Raw genomic sequence first — 9287 nt, forward strand, 5'->3', positions numbered from 1 at the left:
CAGAATTTTGTTCATACTGCTGCTTTGTCTAAAACACTTTCCATGCCTCATTCACTTGCCTCATTCACTTGCCATCACTTTTCAGCTGTAGCAGACTCAGTTTTTTCCTCTCCTTGATCTCTGCCTCCAAATTTCTTTCTCTCTATGTCATTATTTAAGCTGTATGAATACTTTGCCAACTAGTGAGCTTAAGGTTTAATAAGATTTCACTTAAAATATAAGGTTAAGTCAAAAGTCAGCGGAAATAAGAGCCTAAATTCATTAAAACTAGGTATTTAATTGTGGCATTTCAATGCAATATGTACAAATAGAACCATATATAAATGATGATGACCTAAAAAACAACTCCCAACATATCTGCGATTAGGGATCTTATTTGTAAAACTGCAGTATTGTTTGTTTCTTGTGTATCATCCCAAACCAGAGGTTAAAATTTTGTTTTAGAGATTGAAAAATTTAAAATGCATTTTAATTTCATTAAATGAGACATAAAAATGTTATAATTCTCCTCAAAATAAATTAAAAATAATTGTTGCAGTTTGATAAATGAAATAATCTCTGCTCCTCCCCACCCCTCAATAAAAAGCAAAGGTAAAAATGAAAGCCTCCTTAGAAAAAGACACTAACATTTTTTTATATAAAATAGGAGGAAAATAGTTCTTTTTAAAGCACTGTGAGTTTCCCTTCCTTTTTCAAGCTTCAGCTCATTTGCAATGTATGATCAATGTTTCCAAGCAGCCATCAATTCTTCTAAAGTTCTCTCTCCCATTTTCAACTGATCTGCTTATTTTAAGGACAGGGAAGTGGAGGTGCTAAAATGCAGTACCACCTCCTTGGAAGTACTACTGGATCAAAAAATAAGATGATCATCCCTCCATATTAGATGAAAAGTCTTTCTCCTCATTTAATTTGGCTTTCCCAGAGAAAAATCTTCCATGAGCCCTCCAAACAACAAGGATACATCCAGTATGTCATGTACCCCCTAGAGAAGTACAACCTACCTGTATCCTGAGCTTTATATTTATTTGGACCTCTTAGCATTCCAAGGAGCTTGAAAAACTCTTTTTTGAAGATTGGACATAAATCAGTGGAAGACACTAGGTTATATCTTTTTTATCCATATATTTTTCATTTCCTTGGTTTGGTTTTATGGTGGTGTGTGTTTGGTTTGGTTTGGTTTGGTTTGTGTTCTATCTTTCTTCAATCTGACCAGACTCTTCCCAATTGATTTTGTATCAGAAATACCAATGGTTTCAGATGAGGAAAGATCAGAAATGAAGGCAATCTTTTTGGTAAACCACCTCTTTAATCTGCCCCTGAGCCCACTCCTGTTCTTCATCATCTTTCTTGCAAAGTGTCCATCTCATTCTGCCCACTGGAGTGCCGCCAGACACATCACAGTGCCTCACCACAGAGGCAGCAAGTTCCTTGTCAAACTGCATTTGGGAACCTGTACAGCCAACAGCAGGTGGAACAAGAGCTTGAACAAGGAAACTTGACCCTTTCTGAATCTGGGGGACACTTTGCTGTCAAGAAAAATCAAGTTTGGCTGCTTCGTGTCTCGAACATGTGAAATGGCTGCAACAGGAAGAGGTAAATCTGTCCAACAAGTTTAATGTCAACAGAGTATAAACCATTAAATGCACTAGCTGGGATTATAACGCAGTCAGTATTGTCAGATAAATATGATGCTTTAGAGGTAAATTTCTTTCCTGAGTGTGCAAGTGCAGGTCTAGTAACGAAATGGGACACCTTTAGCAAGATATAATCTAGTGTTCCATCATACACCTTCATTATTTCCCCTATAATTAGGATTTTAATCCTTGTATTTGTTCTTTTTAAAAGCCTATTATCACTGCTAGGCATTTCTACTGATTTATTGATTTGTTATGTATATCATGAATGACTCCTGAGGAGTATAATAATGAAGGAGAATGTTATTTAATTCTATACAAATATTTAGGGATGGAGCCAATATTATTGTGTAGTTTTATTATGAGAAGCCCTATTTCTTCTAATATCAATATCACCTTACAAAGCTCCTCATCTGCTATGAAGAAAGAAGGATTATTAGAACTGACATAGTACTTGGCTTTTCAAAGCTATTATATTTCTTGTAATTATTTCTTTTTGAATTTCTAGTGCATCTTCCACTGAAAGCCTGTTTGCCCTGTTGGTCTGGTGGCAGTTTAAATAAACAAGTTGCTTCCTTCAATATTGAATTATCAAAATAAAACTGCTAGTAGATAGACAAGATACCTGATATCCATTTTATTCTTCTAAACTGGCAACAGGAGACATTGGCAGACATCTTCATGGGACCTTCCATTAAGAATGAGTATTAAAGACGTACATATAGTACATATATTTTCATCAAATTGAAACCTCTTCTTCCTGTCTGTGCATAAGGATTTTTTTCATAGTCAGTTTCAGGGTGTTCCTGGTTTTGGAAAAAATAAGAGTATTTAAAAAAGAAAGGAAAGAAAAAAAAAAAGAAAAAAAAAGGAAAACCTACAGAGAATAAAAAATACATTTCCAGTGGGCTCACAACCAGTGCTATGTTTTCCTATTCACTATATAATTTGGCATTTATCTTTTACAAGAGACGCTGCTGTTTTTTGTAAGCATATTGCTTTCTCTGGGGTTTTCTATTAGAGGTAAGGAAAGGGAATAACATGAAAGCAGCACGTATGTTTTATAAATTATGTGGATTTTTTTCTAAAGAGAGCTGTAATAACCTCCAGTCTCATGTGGCAGCAATGCATTTTCCATATGTTTAGTATATGTGTGTATATATGTGTATGTTATGTATATATAATTTTGTGGTTGTTGTTGTCGTATTTACTTTTGGGTTATATTCACATCAAATGTCCAGAACTTAGGCTGAGGAGATTCTCTAAGGAAAATGCAGGATGCCACAGGAGCTGATTCAGTGGGTGGTACTCTTCCTTTGGAGTCAGAACCAAACCGATGCCTCAGCATGTGGCTGTGGAAGGAAACATCTGAATGAGCAAGATCATTCCAGACTGTCAGTAGGCAAGTTAGCCGTGTTGTAATAAGCTGAAAACATGTCAGTAATAGCACTAGATTAATTTAATCTTGTATAAACCCACACTTTAAAAGAGGTTTTTAAATCTCTTTGACTGGAGGGATGGTTTTGTTTTGTTTTGCTCAAAGGAGGCGTCAAAAAAGAATTTTAAGAGTTTGCAACATTGTAAAAATGTCAATGACGTTCTGTATTTGGACTGAATGCTGGGATTGTAGTTTTAATTTAAAAGAAGCTAGGAGCAGATGCTCAGATGCAGGTCCTGGTGTGTTTGTGATAGAGGGCAGAGGATTGTTTTCTCAGAGCAGGGGACATCTCAGAGCTTTCTATCACTCTGATCCTGGAGAGTGTCTTTACCATGCAAATACTTGCCCACAGGTCTTCTGATTTTCTTACAGAAACTCAAAAAGTGCTCAGCAGCAGCTGCTAAAAATAATTTTTGTGTAGCTGTCACTAAGGTGGCTTTTCCTGTCTTTGCAGATGCGGAGGCAGCCATGGTAACCTGTGCATTCATGATGCACATGAGCTGGCTGTGAAAATGATGGCCTTGCAAAAAGTGTCCAGACTTCACTTTGAAGAAACACATCCAATAAAGCAAGACATAATTGTAACACTGTACTATCTGGCATCAGACAAGCTCTGTTGAAAAATAAATTAAAACTTTGGGAGTTCATGTCCAAATACCTTCTTTAGCTTGGTTTAAACTTTGTTTAGAACTGGTCTTGAAGAAGGGATCTTTATTTATCACATTAGACAATATGTATGAGGTGTGATCCATTAAGATATTATACATATTTTTCTTCAATTTAAACTGTTTCCTCTGAAGGTATATTACTAATAAATTACTAGTAAGGAAATCTTTGCCTGAGGATGAAAATTTCAATTTGCATCTTTACCACAACTTTTGTCATTAATAATTGTTATGGATCTGGCAGGTGTCCATATTTTCACAAAGTCTACATTTAGACTCTAAACAGAATTCAGGTAATGTTGGCAGATGTTCAGATATCAAGGCAGAGAGCACAGAGGCAGCCACAGAGAATGATTGATCTGACAGGATATCTGTGAATTGTTGTATGAAGGAAAACAAGCCTGTTTATCAAACAAGGTATTTACCTTCATGTTCCAGGCAACTTTCTAGAAATGCTGAAATTCAGTATAATTCCAGGGTGATACTTAATACAGTGAATCAAGATATCACAGTATGTGCTGGCAGTACCTCATGAAAGTCAATGTGTTGAGCTCAAGTAACCTTTCCATTGTACACATGAACTGAGTATCTGCTTGCTGTGTTTAGTGTTTGTCACATCCTTGAAAGATGAGGTGAAACTGAAGATAGACATTTTCAGGTCCTCTTTTTCCTGTTATCACTGTATGTAATAATGAGATATTGAAATTGGAGCCAAATCTACATTTCCAAACCTAAAAGGGAATAAATCAGGCTTTTTAGCAAAGTAACTATGCCAGCAAAAACTCTGTGGTGAAGGTCAGAGAAGGCTTTTCTGGGTTAATAATCTTAGACATACAATTACCACAACAAGATGTATAGAAAAATAAGTCTGAGAACATGGTATAACCAGGTATATTTGTGTCACAGCTACTCAAAATTAATCTTGATTTGTCAAAAGGTCTTCTGATTTGCTTGGACGCACAGATTGCCTTAAAGGTAACTGAATATAACTGGTGATATTTCAGTGAATAACTTGACTAGAGTTATTTGACATTTAGTAGGAGGTTTCTGTGTTTTTCTAGGAGAAGAAGATGTGTACATCTGTGCTTCTATGTACATCTATGCCAGTTGTCATGGTTTGTTGAGTTGAATAGAATCTTAGCTCACTTGGTGCTGGCCTGTTAAAACTGGAGCCATGGATTATGTGCAGAGTGACAATTATCCAAAAACTCAGAGGGTTGTTTTATTAACCCAAGCCATGGAGCTGAGTGTTTTCTGCAGTGCACATTGTATCCTGGAACAGTCACTGTGCTGCACGACGAGAGTGAAATTTTAGGAATTGTTTCTCTGCACCTCCAGCTTGATTCTGTGGACACTTTCAGGCAGTTTTGTGGGCTGTAATGCCTCTTTGCTCATTTGGTCATTGCCCAGTTTACTGTGTTCATGGGAAAGGGAAGAGACAAAGGATTCAGTGTGTCAGCTTTAGAAGGTGATGGATGGTGCTGATGCATCAGCCTGGCTGGAAATGTCTGCTCAGCAGAACCTCAGCAATCCTGCAGTGGATGGGACCGAAAAAGAAATTGTCAGAATGCTCCTTTCATGTTAGCATTTAACTTCCAAATGGATCTCAAATATGTCTATGGAATGTGACAAGGGTTCAAAGCAGCATGTAATGGATTCTGTAACTGGAATTCTCTATTACACTACTCTTTGACTTCTTCCAGCGCCCTGTAAGAACGGTTCTACAAAGAATGGAATGGGTCACATTACACTGACTTTTTGTTGTTGTTGTTTGGTTTTGTTAGGACAGTTTATACAAATGCTGTGCCTGAAAATCTGTGCAAGGTCAACTGACATGGAAAAAATGGTGGTTGTGGGGTTGGGCAGGAAACAAAAGAGTTGTTTAAATTAACAACTTCTGGACTTAACAGTATTTTTGTGACACTTGATCAGAGTGTAGCCAAAAGCTACAACACAGAACCAGCAGGTTTGAATCTCATGAAAGAAAAGACTAAGATCAAGTCTAATTAGCTTTCATTTATAAAGAGGAAAAGAAAGAAAGAGAAGTTTACGGACACTCTCCTTCAGGACGTTCCACACTGAAGTGTTTACAGCCTGTAAACTAATAAAAACAGACAGCTACACACAAGGCCATCAATATAAGGCTTGTTGAGTGGAGAGGGTAAAGCTTATTTCCCTCACTCTGAAATGGATTGAACCTTTTTGTTGCATTTATTTGTCTGTCTTGGAGAGAATATAGTTATATTCAGCTCTCAGAAAAGGCTTATATGGGTAGCATGTGGGATGGACTATTGTCTAAGCTCAAATTTTATCTTTGTCCTCCTGTTTGTCTTTAAATGGTCTGCAAATTTATTTGAAATTTCCTGGGTTAGCTGACAACAGCATCTTCCAAGGAGATGATCTTTCCTTACTCCAACTTCATCTAAAAATGCTGCTCCCTCTAGTCAGCTTGAGTAAAAAAATGACAACAACAAAACCTCCTCCCTGCCCCAAAAGGCAGCTTTTCCAGTGCTAACACACAGCGAGGGTCTGACCCTTTAAATGGAGAGAAAAAATATGCTGGAAGGTGGAAGAGGGAAAGTGCAGTTCTTTCCTGCATGGTCTGGTATTCAGGAGGTGAATGTTGGTCCCCAAAAACTATACCACTAATCCTGCTATTTTACTTTTCCCTTTTTCCAGTCCAAAGCAGGAGGAATTTTTACACGATCTTCATTCCCATACTTCCCCTGTGACCAAAAGTACTATTTCTTTGCATTTTCTGTTTCCAATAAGGTTTTCTTTTTATTTCCCAGATCTCAGCTTTGAAGTCAGACTTGAACACCCAAATCTTGGCCAATTTTCTTAATGCTTTAAAAAGACCTGCCATTTCCATGAAAAACTGTGCTACATTAAATATGAATACTTCTGCATCCATTTCCTGCAAGCAAGTCACCTCAGCTGATGCCCCTCAAGTCTTGGCATGAAATTGATATGTCTGTGCATTTTTTAAAAATTTACTCTGAACATTTTTGTAAGCTGGAAGGGTGAGGTTTGGAGGGGTAACAAGAAGGTTTGAAACAGAAGCTCTGTTAATGTGATTGAGTTTGTTTCAGACTTGTGTGCAGTTGCCAGTTAAATGTAGTGCTTAGGTATCTTCTGCACCAAACAAGACTAGGACAAGAGAACCAGTTTTGTTTTTTGTCCCTAGATCATATGTGAGATTTTAATCCTCTTTTTCCAAACATTCTTTTTTTTCTTCTCACTGGTTCTTTATAATTGCTTTCGATATATAGTGAGCACTGTAAACACAGAATCCTGCTCAGTGTGTGACAAAAGGACTTCTGATCTGCACGTGGCAACAATTCACAAGTTGTAGTTTGCTCCTACATACTCCCATAACAGAGGGACCAAGAGATTCAAACTCAGCTGGTGCTGTGGCTCTAGAAATATTGTATTAGTGCTAAAGTGTCTTTGCATTGCTTTTATTAAACAAATACTGCTTTGGAAAGTAAAGCTCTCATCTGCTTCCCACTGGACAAATATAAAAACCATTTTCTTCCTTTTCTCTGAACTCTTACTGTGCAAGCCATGTGGTTCTCCCCACTGTGATCTGTTTTGCAAAAGAAGCTTATTAATTGAGGATGTTTTTCAGTATTGCCTAAAGGTCACTACAATCAATTATGGAGAATATTTGTAAAAGAGAAATCTTGCCTATAAAGCAATATATCCCGAGTGTCTAATTTGTTCACTGTAATAAGGCCATGCCTAGTTATTGATTAATCAATCTTTGTTGTCTGTTTGCTGATTATATCAGGAAGTCTCTTAATGTAATGGAATATCATATACAGATTGGTTTGCAAAAATATTTATTTCTCCTATTATACTGCATGTGTTCAACCTGAGGAGATTATTTTTCCAGGATAGATCATTTTGATTTGTTGTGGCAAGCCTAGAACTGAAAATGGAAGCATATTTGGGTTTGAAACATGAATAGAAACATGGCTAAGGTCATCAACACAGAATTTTTTCTATTTTGATCCGATTTGTAAATCATTACCTGATGTATTCCATTCAAAAGTCTTAATGTTATGCAATTATACTGCATCAAGATATGCAGTGCAGGAGTGTAATTGATCAAAATGAAACTTATGTTGTACGCCAAAAAACTGGTTGTGGATACATTCAAAGTGGTTCTCAGGCTATATTTAAAAGTGTAACATTTGGCTGTTTTTTTAAATCCTAGAAAGGAAGCCAAGCATATTAAAATTAATTCATGTTCATGTGCTCGATATAATTAAGGTTTTTATCTTGTCATGAATCTTAGTGTGATTTGGAGGACACAGAGTAGTGGCAGGAGTTATGTACATAGAAGATGTTTTAAGTTATAGTATAATTATCATTATCTCTGTTGGCAGGAGTGCATCATTTCCATTAAATAACATGCCTTGTTTCACTGTGAGTCCACGATTCATTTCTGATCTTTTGTGCTGTAGTTGATGTATATGAGCCACATTAACTGCCCCCCTGCCTCACTTTGTGCATATTTAAGGATTTAAAGTGTCTCAGGAATCCATTATCACTCTGTGACAGAAAGGTGAGAAAAATGTGTGAAAAACTCAAAAACAGGTAGAACTAGATCATGTCTATATATTAACTTTTGACAGGTGTGAGACATCTAAGATTTAATCTGGAATTTGTGTTGGAATTCAGATAAAATAATGCATACTTTAAATTGAGAAGAAATAAAGAATTAGTGATGCTGATGTTCTGTGTTATTACAAAGAAACAATGGTTCTTAAAACATTTAAATTTTGCAAGAAATTAGCATGATCTCAGTGGGACCAGAGAGTCAAAAGGAGAAACACAAGAACACATAAATAATTTTCCATTTATCCTTTCTTCAGTATTTAAAGTGCTGAAGTTTAAGTGCCTCTTTTTGCTGTATAAAATGCTTATAACATGATTTATCATGATGCACATCTCATTGTGAGTAGCAAAACTGAAAAAATAAAAATAGGCTCCAATTCTGCAAGCAGTTTTGCACACATAGATCCTATTTGCATTACTTTTGTACACTAAAATTTACTGTGATATATAAGGAGTATTAAAGATAATGAACTTCAATGAGAGGACAGTTTTTATAAAAGCAGCGGTACCACATCTCATAAAAGCCAGGCTTGGCATCCACAACATGTGCCATGTCTGCAGTGCTTTCAAATTACAAAGCAATCTTTTTACCAGAAGGGTACTTAAAGTCACAAGTTCTACAAACACATCCACTGAGAATAAGAATGTAACAGTTCTCTCTAAAATTTTAATATGTATATTGATTCTCAGTGCATTCTGGAATGTGGACTCAGCTTTTCCAGCTCTGGAAATCTAATGTTCAACATATGGCCACCTGCAGTTAGACCATGGTAAAATTTCTGTGCTTTTCCCCAGGGAAAAATCAAGGTATCAGAGATGTTTTTTCTGTTTCCACATGCTATGTAGATTAAATACGTGACATGCAATTTAAATCCAGAAGATTTTTGGCACTGATAATGATGACTTGAAAGATATCATAGCACA

The 9287-nt window shown here is 36.4% G+C and overlaps 1 long non-coding RNA gene across 1 annotated transcript; it reads left to right on the plus strand.

The window, feature by feature from the left end:
• The first annotated feature begins 559 nt into the window (after nucleotides 1–559).
• LOC108445347 lies at nucleotides 560–8169 on the plus strand. Its single transcript, XR_001860173.1, has 2 exons — nucleotides 560–1593; nucleotides 3527–8169. It is a non-coding gene; the product is annotated as an uncharacterized LOC108445347 (long non-coding RNA).
• The last annotated feature ends 1118 nt before the right edge of the window (nucleotides 8170–9287 follow it).

The sequence above is a fragment of the Corvus brachyrhynchos genome, unplaced genomic scaffold, assembly GCF_000691975.1.
Source record: "Corvus brachyrhynchos isolate BGI_N302 unplaced genomic scaffold, ASM69197v1 scaffold223, whole genome shotgun sequence".
In the NCBI taxonomy this organism is placed as follows: domain Eukaryota; kingdom Metazoa; phylum Chordata; class Aves; order Passeriformes; family Corvidae; genus Corvus; species Corvus brachyrhynchos.